The following is a 14,430-nucleotide window of genomic DNA, read 5'->3' on the forward strand; positions in this document are numbered from 1 at the left end:
CGGCAGTGTGAAAGTAGCCTTAGGAAGTTGCTGAAATAGATGCACAGAGAAATATGGTTGCTAAGGGCTAAATACAGACATCAGAAAGGTAAAATTAGCTGAAAAATGAGGCTTCATGACTATCTTCCCTTCAGCATCACATATCTTAGGAATTTCATTTTTGGTAGTGAAATGGCAGTTACACTTTAACTTTCTCTACAGGATACATGACATTTCCTGAAGTAAGACAACCTCTTTTAAGTAGATGTTCATAATGACCAGGGCACTATAGGTAATTTTTTCATGGCGCTCTTAATATCTTTATTTCGTAGACTGTATATTATGGGGTTACAAAACGGGGTAAATACTGTATATAGAAGAGATACAGACTTATTTAAGACGTGAGAATTCCCTCTAAAAGGAACAATGTACTTAATTATCAATGTCCCATAGTAAGTAGATACAACCGCCAAGTGAGAGCTGCAAGTGAAGCTTTCCTTCGACCAGCAGTTGTTGGTATCCTCATAACAGTATGGGAAATGTTGTAATAGGTGACAATAATAAAAAGAAAAGGAAGGACAACAGTGGGGAAAGAGCTTATGAAGACTTCTTTTTCCACAAGTGAAGTATCTGAACATGAAAGTTCCATAATTGGAGCAAAGTCACAATAGAAGTGATCAATGACGTTGGATTGGCAAAAAAATAAATTAAATACTGGTATAACTGCAATTAATGGCCATGCTGAGCCTAAAAACCAGGACAGGAAGGCAAGGATGGTGCAAAATCTGAAGTTCATAATAGAGTTATAATGCAGAGGGTTACAAATGGCTTGATAGCAATCATAGGACATGACCATCAGTAGAAAGCATTCAACAATTGTTGAAACGCAGATAAGGTAGAACTGAGTGAGGCAGCCTCTGACAGATATGATACTCCCTTCTTCCAACAGAACGTACAACATATTTGGTATAGCATATGTGGTAAGCAGTATGTCAGATGCAGATAAATGACTTAGGAAAAAATACATAGGGGACTGAATCTGTGGACATGTTGATACCAATATGATTATTAACATAAAGCACCAAAAAACAACTATATCATAAATATCTCGCATGGAGTTATTCGTATTATCACCTATACAGCTCAAAGAGCAACCACACAGAGAGTAATTCTAATTAAATATTCTTTATTGGATATCCAAGACATTAGATGGTATATCAGTTAAAACATATACAAAAAACAGCACATACTGGGAACACAACGGTGTTACAATAAATGTATAAAAACAGAGTAAGCTCCAAACCAATGAGAGACTAGTATCCCCCCATACACAATAAAGCAGTATCAACTTGGTGGGGCGCATATAGCGATAATAGCATCCAGAGCATACATACACAAACACTCCAAACATTTAAGGGAGTGTAAGCCTGGGTGCCGCCCACACCAAGCAGAGACTGCAAGGGAAGAGGGGGGGAGAAAACACAGTAAAGTGCAAGTGCAATGAATACCTACTGACCCTGGTCTGAAACAGCCGCCCGACGATCGTTTTGCAAAATGCTTCCTCTTGGGGCCCCAAGAGGAAGCATTTTGCGAAACGATCGTCGGGCGGCTGTTTCAGACCAGGGTCAGTAGATATTCATTGCACTTGCACTTTACTGTGTTTTCTCCCCCCCTCTTCCCTTGCAGTCTCTGCTTGGTGTGGGCGGCACCCAGGCTTACACTCCCTTAAATGTTTGGAGTGTTTGTGTATGTATGCTCTGGATGCTATTATCGCTACATGCGCCCCACCAAGTTGATACTGCTTTATTGTGTATGGGGGGATACTAGTCCCTCATTGGTTTGGAGCTTACTCTGTTTTTATACATTTATTGTAACACCGTTGTGTTCCCAGTATGTGCTGTTTTTTGTATATGTTTTAACTGATATACCATCTAATGTCTTGGATATCCAATAAAGAATGATTATTAACATATTTCCTAGCACAGTAAAAATGTATATAATGAGAAATACAAAGAATAGCAAAGTTTTAAAGCTATGTAGATTTTCAAATCCCAAAAGTACAAATTCATAAATAGTAGTAAAGTTCTTTTTTAGTATCTCCTAACAAAAGAAAATGATAGTGTTTAACTATGCATGCAGCTGTTTAAATAATTAATGTCCTCACCTTTTCATTATTTTTGGAAGGAAGCTTAAAGAGCACCTGTCACCTCTCCTGACATGCCTATTTTAATAGCTACATACATTCCCTCTGTAATAATTCTGGAGCATCTATTCTTATGGCTCTATGTTGTGCCATTCCTTTATTATTTGCACTAGAAGTTATGAATGAATTGCTATTAGCCTTCAGTAAGGGTACAGAGGGGAGGTAACCAGTTGGGGGCGTGTACCTGCATAGTCTGAAAATGGCCGCACTGATTGGATAGAGTCAGTCTGTGCAGGTACACGCCCCCAACTGGTTACCTCCCCTCTGTACCCTTACTGAAGGCTAATAGCAATTCATTCATAACTTCTAGTAGGAATAATAAAGGAATGGCACAACATACAGCCATATGACTAGATGCTCCAGAATTGTTAGTACATGGGGAATGCATGGAGCTATTAAAACAGGAATTTCAGGTGAGGTGAAAGGTCCAGAATTTGTGTTGTTATGTTATGGAAGCCCAAACCAGGAGTGAATTAAAAACAGAGAAGTTGTATCTATGCTTTCTTTCCTTGTATGACCCACTCCATATTTTGGCTTTCAAAACTACATGCAGAAACCTGACCGTGTGGCCAAACCAGTAAAACCATCTCTCAGTTCAGTGTCAGCATGGTAATAGACAGAAAGGTATGTATATTTAAAGAACAGTGTTATACACAAAGGTCTATTATAAACAAGGTGAAAGGTCAGTTTTTGCAACCAATGCAATGAGGAGAACACACAGCGAAAGGACATATAATATTTGTGTAGAAAAATGGTGTGAACCCTTAAAGTAGGCACCTTTCCAAGAGGAGGGTGAATTTTTATTTAGGGGAAAAAAAGCAATTATGTGTAAACCAAGCCACGTTGGAAATTCATGAATATCTGTATAAAACAGGCACTATTGACACCATCTAGCTGAGCCTTGCTTGCCATGTACCCAGGTTATCCTTTTGCAGGCACTTGGCCAGCCAAGAAGTCTAGCTGGGAACATGGTGCTCCTTCTGGGTTATAAGCAAAGAACGTGGACACTAAGAACTTCTATAAGGTAACCATCATTGTAATTACTGTTTCTGTTATTATCTATTTTTGTGACAGTATTGAGTGACAATCTGTCTTACTGGACAAATTCCTGGAGAGCCAGTCACACAGTGATGCACTTACACAGGTCTCTCTGCCCACTTGTTAAATCCAACCACTCTACTAGCAAAGCACTAAAGTTCTGAATGGAACTTAACCAGGGGTATTGCGAGGCTAAAATATTTGGGGCCTGTTTTGTCCCAGGCCCCGAATGTACTGCCTGACAGATAGATACAACTGTATTGCCGTCCTCAGGATGGCAATACAATTGAATCTAATGCACTGCAAGAGCTGATGGACCTGTAATGACATCACAGTCATGTGATCAGTGCAAAAGGCAGTGGTTCAGAAAGACCTGCGATGATGTCACCATCATGTGACCAGTGCAGCTCAGCAGTGAAGAGAAGAGGTCCTGGGGAAGAAGCTGTGGTGAGAGGCAAATAAAGGGATAGATTCTCATTGTGAGAGGCAGAGTAATGCTGGCAGTTGTGGTTATTTAACTGGGACTGTATGTTAGGGCTGATGGGAGGGATGTTATTCACATGGGACTAAATGTTGAGGGGCGGATGTTATTTACATAGGACTGCATGTTGGAGGTGGCTGGGGCAGGGAGATGTTATTTATATGGGACTGAATGTTGAGAGGGTGATGTTTTTACATGGTATATTTACAAATGGTCCAGAAGACCAATAACGCCTTTTTGTTTATTTCATGTGCCAATTATTAAAACGTAACATTTATTAGATGCATTGTTAAAATAAAGATATTTTAAAGATATCAGCTGTGTCACATGGTTGCGTTGTATTTTTTACACTACAGTAGAACTATTTAACTCACAGTCTACTTTCCCTACCTAGGCGATAATGAGCCGGTACTGCTCGCTAGTTATCGGCTCACCATCCTTTGAACCTTTTGCTACATCAATTATTTAAATCCTAGGTGCCGTCCTTCTATTACCTGACGTCCGCACTGAGCACGCCACCTTCCTTCCCTCTATACATTCCTGCTCATGAACCCGTACTTGGTTCTCACACCGCAAGCCCGTGTCTACTGTGCATGTCAGAGCACTTAGGCTCTGCGCCTCACAATTCGCAGCACTGCGCATGTCACGGGACTTAGTCTCTCTTCCCTATCTCACTTATATCTGAGGACTTAATCTGTTCTTCATCAAATAGCTTTGTTCATTAGCGTATGCCCAAGTACTTCTTTGTTATTCCCTTTATTTCAGATAGATTATTTATCTATACATTTTAGATTGTTTATTTCTTATGATCATGATTATTATTTTTTTTATTATCATTAATTTATTGACCATGCAGTATGTCAATATCCAACTATACAAAAATTAGGAAGTAGAATATTCAAATATCATGATTTCTTTATTTATTATTTTTATTTTTATATCCACCATGGTTTAATCATGTTAGTGATATTTGTGGTCGGATCGGCTATCAGAACGGGTTAGATAGGATGGGTACACCCATCTACAACAAGCAGTAGAATTGTGCCATAACTGCTGCGGTAGGGCAGCCTAAAGTGGGCCACCCTAGTATGAAGTGACTGTAAGATGGAGTGGGTGGGTGGGTGAAATCAGCTGAATCGGCGTCAGTCTGGACCCACAGGTGCCTATAAATAGCCTAGTAACCAGCCAGCCTGGGCTCACAGGTGCATGTAAGTAGCCTTGTAATGACCCTCCCCTCCCACAAATTCAGCAAACTTCTTTGCTTAACACTTGTGGTCGGATCGGCTATCAGAACGGGTTAGATAGGATGGGTACACCCATCTACAACAAGCAGTAGAATTGTGCCATAACTGCTGCGGTAGGGCAGCCTAAAGTGGCCAAAAAGCGTAGACCTTAGTTTAGAGTAAAACATATACATACCATTACGACACCCGCTTTGCACTCAAAAGACACTACACGACGAAGGTGCGGAAAATACCGTACATATCAGAGACTTCTATATACGTTACCTCTTTGTCACGTGCGACGGCACATTGTTCTTGAAGGTAGCTAAAGTTGATGCTTTTGAAAGAGTGGTCGGTAATCAGGAACGATTTACTCCTATGTTGACAAACATATGAACATATTACGAGGAGGTCTGAATCCCGAGAGCTGCGGACTGAAACAACAATGGTGAATCTGATGGAAGGGCTTAAATGAAGTCCAACCATTCGCTAAGGGTCCTGCTTGGACACCAACTGTTACTGGTGGCAAATACTTCACCTATACTTATTCCCCAGGCGACCGCTTTAATTATTATTATTTTATAAAGGACCCAAAAGTTAGAAGATGGCGTATGCCGTTTAACTCTAGTAATGGATCAAGTGAAATGTGTAGACTCACCAGGCCTGGGGAACCATAAGCACGAATACATGGCTGGTTGAAATTAACGAGCTAATGTCGCCTGCACTGAGGAAAAAACATACCCACTATACTAGCAGTTGTGACAGGAAATAAGCTTAAAGTCATGATAACTATGTATGCTGCGCCTGTGATAGTGATAGGACTTGTGTCCGTAGACGTGACAGACTATATATATTGCGCCTTATTGTTGTACCTCTCACTTGAAGATGGACCGGTACAAGGTGCAACACCAACACCCTCAGCCTGAGTTTGAAGATGAAGTAAGCGTGCCTATAATGAAGACATAATGTACACACAATGCCTACTGCTATGACAGGACGAGCTTAAGGTCATGATAGACTACCTATGCTGCGCCTGTAGTCGTGCTAGGACTTATCGTGTCAGTAAACGTGACAGACTTCGTAAATCGCTTGTAGTCGTGACAGGACTTATTAGTCTGTAGTCGTGACAGACTGCGTAAATCGCCTGTAGTCGTGACAGGACTTATTAGTCTGTAGTCGTGACAGACTGCGTAAATCGCCTGTAGTCGTGACAGGACTTATTAGTCTGTAGTCGTGACAGACTTCGTAAATCGCCTGTAGTGGTGAGACAGGACTTAGTCTGTAGTCGTGACAGACTTCGTAATCACCTGTAGTGGTGACCGGACTCCCTGTGGACGAACCTGATGCCATAGTATAGTTGTTTACCTTTTTTTTTTTTTTTTTTTTTTAACAACCCCTTGAGAAGCGGAATTGTGAGACCCCAGGGTCATCTCCCTGGGAGAATAGGTCTATAATTCAAGAACCTCGAGAGATTAAATGTGAGAAAATGCGAACCCGGGAGAAGTTGATGTCCGAAAGGAAGGCTTGGGATGACTGCTTGAAAAGAAACAATGAAGACCCAACGACCTACAACAATAATGTGAGTGAGGTTCTAATGGCAAAGCCGCGCCTACGAGCCACCACGAGAAGAATTGTAACGCGAGCCACAGCTGACCGAGGCATGCGAGCGGCCTGAATGCAGAAAAGGCATGAACATGCTGTGGCGGGACCACGCAGCCAACCTCGAATGGCGGAGTTGTGTGAGTAAAATGTAAACTGAAGACATGCGTGAGAGACTAATGGCGGAACCAAGCGCTAGAGGGACTAAAGACACTAATGGTGGAACCAAGCGCTAGAGGGACTAAAGACACTAATGGCGGAACCAAGCGCTAGAGGGACTAAAGACACTAATGGTGGAACCAAGCGCTAGAGGGACTAAAGACACTAATGGTGGAACCAAGCGCTAGAGGGACTAAAGACACTAATGGTGGAACCAAGCGCGAAAGGGGCCATGCGCAAGAGACACTAATGGCGGGGCCATGCGCAAAAGACACTAATGGCGGGGCCATGCGCAAAAGACACTAATGGCGGGGCCATGCGCAAAAGACACTAATGGCGGGGCCATGCGCAAGAGACACTAATGGCGGGGCCATGCGCAAGAGACACTAATGGCGGGGCCATGCGCAAGAGACACTAATGGCGGGGCCATGCGCAAGAGACACTAATGGCGGGGCCATGCGCAAGAGACACTAATGGCGGGGCCATGCGCAAGAGACACTAATGGCGGGGCCATGCGCAAGAGACACTAATGGCGGGGCCATGCGCGTCAAACTTAAACGGAGAAGCAATGCGTCAGAGACTCTAATGGCGTAGCCATGAATGCGAAACAAATGGCGATTTATTATTATTATTTATTTTTAATATATATATATATATATATATATATATATTTTTTTTTTTATTTTTTTTTTATCCACTTATGCAGCACCAGTATGACTTGGGGACTTGCATAACCAAGACCCCCTTCGACAATAAACCTAGGACACTAACAAGCTTATAACCATATCGTACCCCTAACAACATGAAGATCGGTCATAAGCCCCACAGAGCCATGAGGCTGAAGAGATCATCAGGCTCCCGAAGCCAAGACTGCACTCGATGACATTGCAGTGACGATAAGTAATTAAAATGTGAGCTAGACCTGATGGGATATGCATCGACGTTAGTGAACCGAACCAGGTGCCTAAATAATACATTAAACCAACCGTGAATAAACAGATGAGAGAAAAGCGCCAGAGGCATTACAGTTCGCTAAGAGAAGACCCTTATCGTGAAAACAAATGAACTACTTGTGAAACATAGTAGGAATCTTACTCCTATTAGCCCACTAACCGCTGAGGACTGCATGGTGAACTGGGGCAGGAGGCCAATCCGAGTGAATGCGGACCAGAAGTAAAGGAGACCAGTCTGAGTGAATGCGAACCAGAAGTAAAAGGAGACTAGTCTGAGTGAATGCGAACCAGGACTAAAGAACAGGACACTTTTTTTTTTTCCTGCTGACGTGAAACAGAAAAAGTAGGCCTATAACATAACCACCAGTGAGGAAAGAAACGTAAACCTGAAAGAAAGCAGCTATGTTTATCGGGAGAACGGTATCAGAGCGGTGCACTGACTGCCCTAGAGAAAATACTCAGTAACCATGATGTAGCAACGAAAAAAAAAAAAATGCAGCTTTAAGTGGAAGCCGAATATGCAGCAACTGATGTAAGAACAGGTGGGTGAACGCAGCTCTGGATGTGAGTAGTGCCTAAAAACATGGTATGGGCCCAGCTCTGAGCATGAAGAGCAAGGTATAACGCAGCTGTATGAATGCAACCTGAAGTGACAGGGTATTGATGTGATGCAACAGCAACTCATAAACGCAGCTCTAGTAGTAAATGGAGTATAACATTGTTAATGCAGACACATGGACGTGGCTTTTGAAGGTAACGAACCTAACCATGATCATTCGACCATTAGCGCCCCACCCCTCTCGCCCCAGAGCGCTACAAGTCCCCCATGGTGTATCCAAGTCCAATCCTACTGTGAATGCGAGTACTCGCCTGAAACCTTCTGCCATTACCCAGGTGCGAATGAAACCTCCACATAATGCTGTAGGTTTTTTTTTTTTTTTTTAAATGGACATCACCATCACCCAAGAAAACATAAATGCGTTTTGAACGTAAACCCTGATGCAACGCCAATTAATCAACATATAGTGCACCTATGACCTAGCACAAAACCGCTGACACATGCGTGCCCATAACATACGGTTTATAGATTAACACACTTCCATACAAGAGCATCAGAACTCAAATACAGGCACCTAGACCGACCTGCTCGAGTACCCATATACAGACCACTGATCTACACCTAGCATGTCTGGCGTTAACTGCGGATGTGCCCCCACATGTAAAACAGGTAACAGAAACCCCACACTTTTTTTTTTTTTTTTTTTTTACGCAGATATCAAAACGTAAGCCTGAAAAGAAAGCGGCTATCTTTATCGGAAGAGCAGTATCAGAGCAGTGTGCTGATAGCCCTAGTAAGAATACTGAGTAACCATTATGTAGCAATGAAAAGAAATGCAGCTTTAAGAGGAAGCAGAGTATAACACCTGATGTAAGAACAAGTGGGTGAATGCAGCTCTGGATGTGAGTGGTGCCTAAAAACATGTTATGGGCACAGCTCTGTGTATGAATATGAGGAGCATGGTATAGAGCAGCCATATGAATGCAATCTGAAAGTGAGCAGAGTATTAATGTAATGCAACAGCGGACGTATGAACGCAGCTCTAGTAGTGAACGGTGTATAGGACAAAAATGTAAATGCAGACACACGGACGTAGCTTTGAAGGTAACAATCCTAACCACGATCATTTGACCATTGAAGCCCAACCCCCTTTGCCCCAGAGCGCTACAAGTCACGGACCGTGTAACCAAGTCCAATCCTACCGTGAATGCCAGCACTTGCCTGGCACCTTCTGCCATTGCCCAGGCGCAACTGAACCTCCACATGATGCTGCAGGTGTTTTTTTTTTTTTTTTTAAATCAGCGACCATTGATCCACATTTACCATCACTTAAACCCAGCACGCGTAGCTTGAACCAACTGCAGACACGCGTCCCGCATGTAAACCAGGTATCAGAAAACATACAACCATGCCCACTCTAAGCACATGCTACCCCAATAACTGTATGCAATGGCCTCACCAGGCCTCTGAACAGCCAGACAAACAACCATGGTTTGACCATTTAGCGCCCATACTCTGCTGTATCCCAGAGCGCTAACATATCGCAGGCCGCAGCGTGGGTCCCGTACAAACACCTCCGATCCTACCATGAATACCAGCGCCCTTCTGAGACATTCCGCCGTCGCCCAGCCGTAAGGAGCCTCCACCCATGCTGCTGTATCCTAGAGCTGAGCCAGAGGTAGTGAAATCAGCTGAATCGGCGTCAGTCTGGACCCACAGGTGCCTATAAATAGCCTAGTAACCAGCCAGCCTGGGCCCACAGGTGCATGTAAGTAGCCTTGTAATGACCCTCCCCTCCCACAAATTCAGCAAACTTCTTTGCTTAACACTTGTCATTTAGCTCTAGTTTTATCATGCTTGATGTTCTTTCTCACTATTTCATCATGTTTTTAAAATATTATAGATAATCTTGATTACTTTCCTTCATCATGAATTCTCAAATTTTTAGTTTCAATAATAAATATGCTATTAATCATGATTCTTATCTGAAGTCAATAAAAAGACGGTTTGTGATTTAACCAATATTCCTAATTTTATACATTTTTATTATTTTTATGGTTATGATTTTTATGTTTTTTATTAGTATTTTAGTTTATCCTATCCTATATATTCATGATCAAATAGATAGAAATATTATGGCATTTTTAGGTACTCCTGAGGGACGAGGGATACAGCCTTTGCAAGACATATTAAGGATAAACAAAAAAACTGAAATTTTGGGGTATAAAGAAAATGAAGATAGGCCCAAGACAAGGAGATATTGATAAAAAGTTACAACAAGAAGAAACTAAATTAATATATCGCCTGAAAAGCCTAACCCCATTGGGACCATAAAGGATTTACAAATGTGGCATTTCACTGACTCTAGTGTTAGAATTGTGTCAATGTCCCAATATTTATGGACCTGACTGTAAATACCATTATAGATGAATAAAGAGGATGACTATAATGTGGCAGGAGGAAGGCTCTAATCAGTATCTATCCTTGTATATTGATTTGAAAAACTCCCCTTCCCCTATGAATATATAGGATAGGATAAACTAAAATACTAATAAAAACCATAAAAATTTATAAAAATGACATAAAATAGGGATAAATTAATATATAGAAAATTAGGAATATTGGTTAAATCACAAACCTTTATTTTATTAACTTCAGATAAGAATCATGATTAATAACATATTTATTATTGAAAGTAAAAATAATAGAATTTATAATGAAGGAAAGTAATCAAGATTATCTATAAAATTTTACAAACATGATGAAATAGTGAGAAAGAACATCAAGTATGATGAAACTAGAGCTAAATGACAAATATAACTAACATGATTGAATCATGGTGGATATAAAAATATAAATAATAAATAAAGAAATCATGATATTTGAATATTCTACTTCCTAAATTTTGTATAGTTGGATATTGGCATTCTGCATGGTCAATAAATTAATGATAATAATTTTTTTTTTTAATTATGATCATAAGAAATAAACAATCTAAAATATATAGATGAAAAATCTATCTGAAATAAAGGGAAGAACAAAGAAGTACTTGGGCATGCGCTAATGAACAAAGCTATTTGATGAAGAACAGACTCAGTCCTGAGATATAAGTGAGATCTGTAGGGAAGAGAGCCTAAGTCCTCTGACATGCGCAGTAAACACAGGCTTGCGGTGTGAGAACCAAGTCCAGGTTCATGCGCAGGAATGTATAGAGGGAAGGAAGGGGGCGTACTCAGTGCGGACGTCAGGTAATAGAAGGAGGGGTAAGGACGGGATTCTTGCAATTAGGGTCATCTAAGGACTAACACCCACATGAAAACTAGCGATACGCTAGAGACATCGGTGATGTCATTAACAGAGACTTTATAGAGCCATCCCCACCCCTCTCAAACACACTCTGCCCAATTCCCCTGAAGACGCCAGTTTGACTAGTAAAACATGTTGGGGGGCAGTGTTTGAGCTTTTTAGTACAGCTAGTGCACATAGGGTATGGTGCAGCACCTAGGATTTAAATAATTGATGTAGCAAAAGGTTCAAAGGATGGTGAGCCGATAACAGTACTGGCTCATTATCGCCTAGCTAGGGAAAGTAGACTGAGTTAAATAGTTCTACTGTAGAGTAAAAAATACAAACAACCATGTGACACAGCTGATATTTTTAAAACAGCTCAGTAGACATAAGTAGAAAAAGTTATGGGGTCAGAATATAGTGATGTAAACAAACAAAAATTTTTCTCAAAGTTTACATTTATTTTTACACTATTTACACATAAAAAGAGTAGGGTATCGTAGCATGTGAGGTCAATAGCAGCCGCAGCAGTAGTAGTACAGCATGGAACAGACAAGGCAGTAGATGTGTGAAGTAGTAGTAGTAGTAGTAGCGACTGTGTGGAGGCAATGGTAATGGCAGTAGGGGATTACCAGCAGGGAGTAGCAGCTGCGGCAGTGGCTGCAGCATCAGCAGCCATATAGTAAAGAACATGATGGTGGCAGCAGCAGTCATATGGTACCGAACATCATAGTAGGCAGGGCGACAACGGTAGTGACAAGATAGGGCACCATCAGATATATTCATTGGCCTAAGCTGGAGGAGTGTGAAAACTTCACAGATGCATGCGTCATTCATTTTTACAAAATTGATGTTTTGGACACTGGCGGAAGACAACTTGGTCCGTTTGGGTGTCACAATGCCCCCTGCCACACTGAAAACCCTCTATGTTCTCTCTTACCCAACCTCCCGTGTTATCTCAAAGAAAGCATACTCCTAGTCAGGGCCGGTTTTAGACAAAATGTGGCCCTAGGCAAAATCAAAAGTGGGGCCCCAAATCTTGTAATAATGGGCTATCAACACAGTCACATTCCGTAAATTCAACAAATATGTGAACATGTGTGTTCCCCACATTCTCCAAGTCAGTACGATTACAGTGATACCACATCGCAATATTCTGACCACCAAAGTTTTTTTTATAGTTATGTCTACAAAGCTGTGAGTGGGTTCATTATTTGCGGGACGATCTGTAGTTTTTAGTTATACCATTTTGGGGTGTGTATGATCTTTTTGATCTATTTTTATAAAAATTTTGGAGGAGGTGAAGCAACCAATAAATGGTGAATTGGCCATTTTGATTTTTTTTTTATTATGGCATTCACCATATGGGTTAAATACATTCATATTTTAACCTTATGGGTGTTTTGGGACTTTATGCCTATGATGTTTATTTTTTGTTTGTTTTTAATATGCAGATAGGGAGTGACTATTTTTTATATATTTTATGAAACTTTTATACACATATTAAGTTTCATTAGAGGACTTGAACATGTGATCATTTGATTGCTTCTCCCCTTTACTGCAATGGACTACTATTGCAGTCTATGGAAGATTAGCTGTGTTCCTATGGAGCCCTGCAACAGGATGGGCCCAAGGCTGCCATAACAACCGAACACTCCCTCGATCTTAGGGATGCAGTGCTCCCATGGTTAACCCCTCAGATGCTGTGGTCAACTGCAGCTATGGCATCTGAGTGGTTAAATGTCCAGGTGTCTGCAATGTGAAACAACAGAAACCCAGCAGCTATGGCGCCTGCTCCGCTTCTGACCGAGCACCAGGTAAAATGGGCCTGAAAGTACTGCTTACTGGGAGCAAAAGATGTAGTTTATAGATATACAGTATATATTATAGAGATAGATATGAGAGAGATAGATAGATACCATATTTTTTGCTTTCTAAGACGCACCTGATGAGAAGATGAGGAAAATAAGAAAAAAATATTTTGAACCAAAAGGTGTGCTAAAAAATGTAATAAAATAACAGAAAAATATTTCACACTGTTATGGGGGATCTATTGCTTACATGTTGTTATGGAGGGAATCTGGCAATGATTTGCTGTTATGGAGGATCTGTGGATGACACACTGTTATGGGGATATGTGGATGACACTGTAATGGGGGATCTGTGGATGACACACTGTTATGAGGAATCTGTGGATGACACACTGTTATGGGGGATCTGTGGATGACATTGTTATGGGGGATCTGCGGATGACACACTGTTATAGGGGATCTGTGGATGACACACTGTTATGGGAGATCTGTGGATGACACAATGTTATGGGTGATCTGTGGATGACACACTGTTATGGGTGATCTGTGGATGACACACTGTTAGGGATCTGTGGATGACACACTGTTATGGGGGATCTGTGGATGACACACTCTTATGGGGGATCTGTGGATGACACAATGTTATAGGGGATCTGTGGATGATGCACTGTTATTTGACTTTACCTCCCCTCATCCTTAAGAATGCCTCCTGGTCCTGCAATACACGGATGTATTCTTAAGAATCAGGGGGGTTATTGTCAAATTTAATATAAACGTCTACCAATGAACACCAATTATGTTTTAGTCTCTCAACAGTGTTTATATTAAATATGACTATAACCCCCTTATCCTTAAGAAAAAATCCATGTACGGATGTACAGGAAGACCTCCCTTCTTCCTTCCTAATAGCAGCAGCGCGCGTAGCAGGCTGGGAGTAGGCTGATTGGTAGATGCGGTGGAGCAGCAGTTCCCGCTGGCGATCTCCACCAGTCAGCAGTGCAGAGGAGAAAGAGAATGGCTCTCCTCTCTCCTCCTCTCGAATGGACCCCGGCTGCGGGCTGGTGGCATTCAGTTTCACTTCCGCCGCCTGACCTGCTTCGTACTACAGCATTCCTCACTGCCACCTGCCCTGCACTA

The 14,430-nt window shown here is 41.5% G+C and overlaps 1 pseudogene; it reads right to left on the minus strand.

Annotated features, from left to right (window-relative positions):
- Positions 1-248: 248 nt before the first annotated feature.
- The window catches only part of LOC120990948, a 103,296-nt pseudogene continuing 89,114 nt past the window's right edge, over positions 249-14,430 (minus strand).

Source organism: Bufo bufo, chromosome 2 (genome assembly GCF_905171765.1).
Source record: "Bufo bufo chromosome 2, aBufBuf1.1, whole genome shotgun sequence".
In the NCBI taxonomy this organism is placed as follows: Eukaryota; Metazoa; Chordata; class Amphibia; order Anura; family Bufonidae; genus Bufo; species Bufo bufo.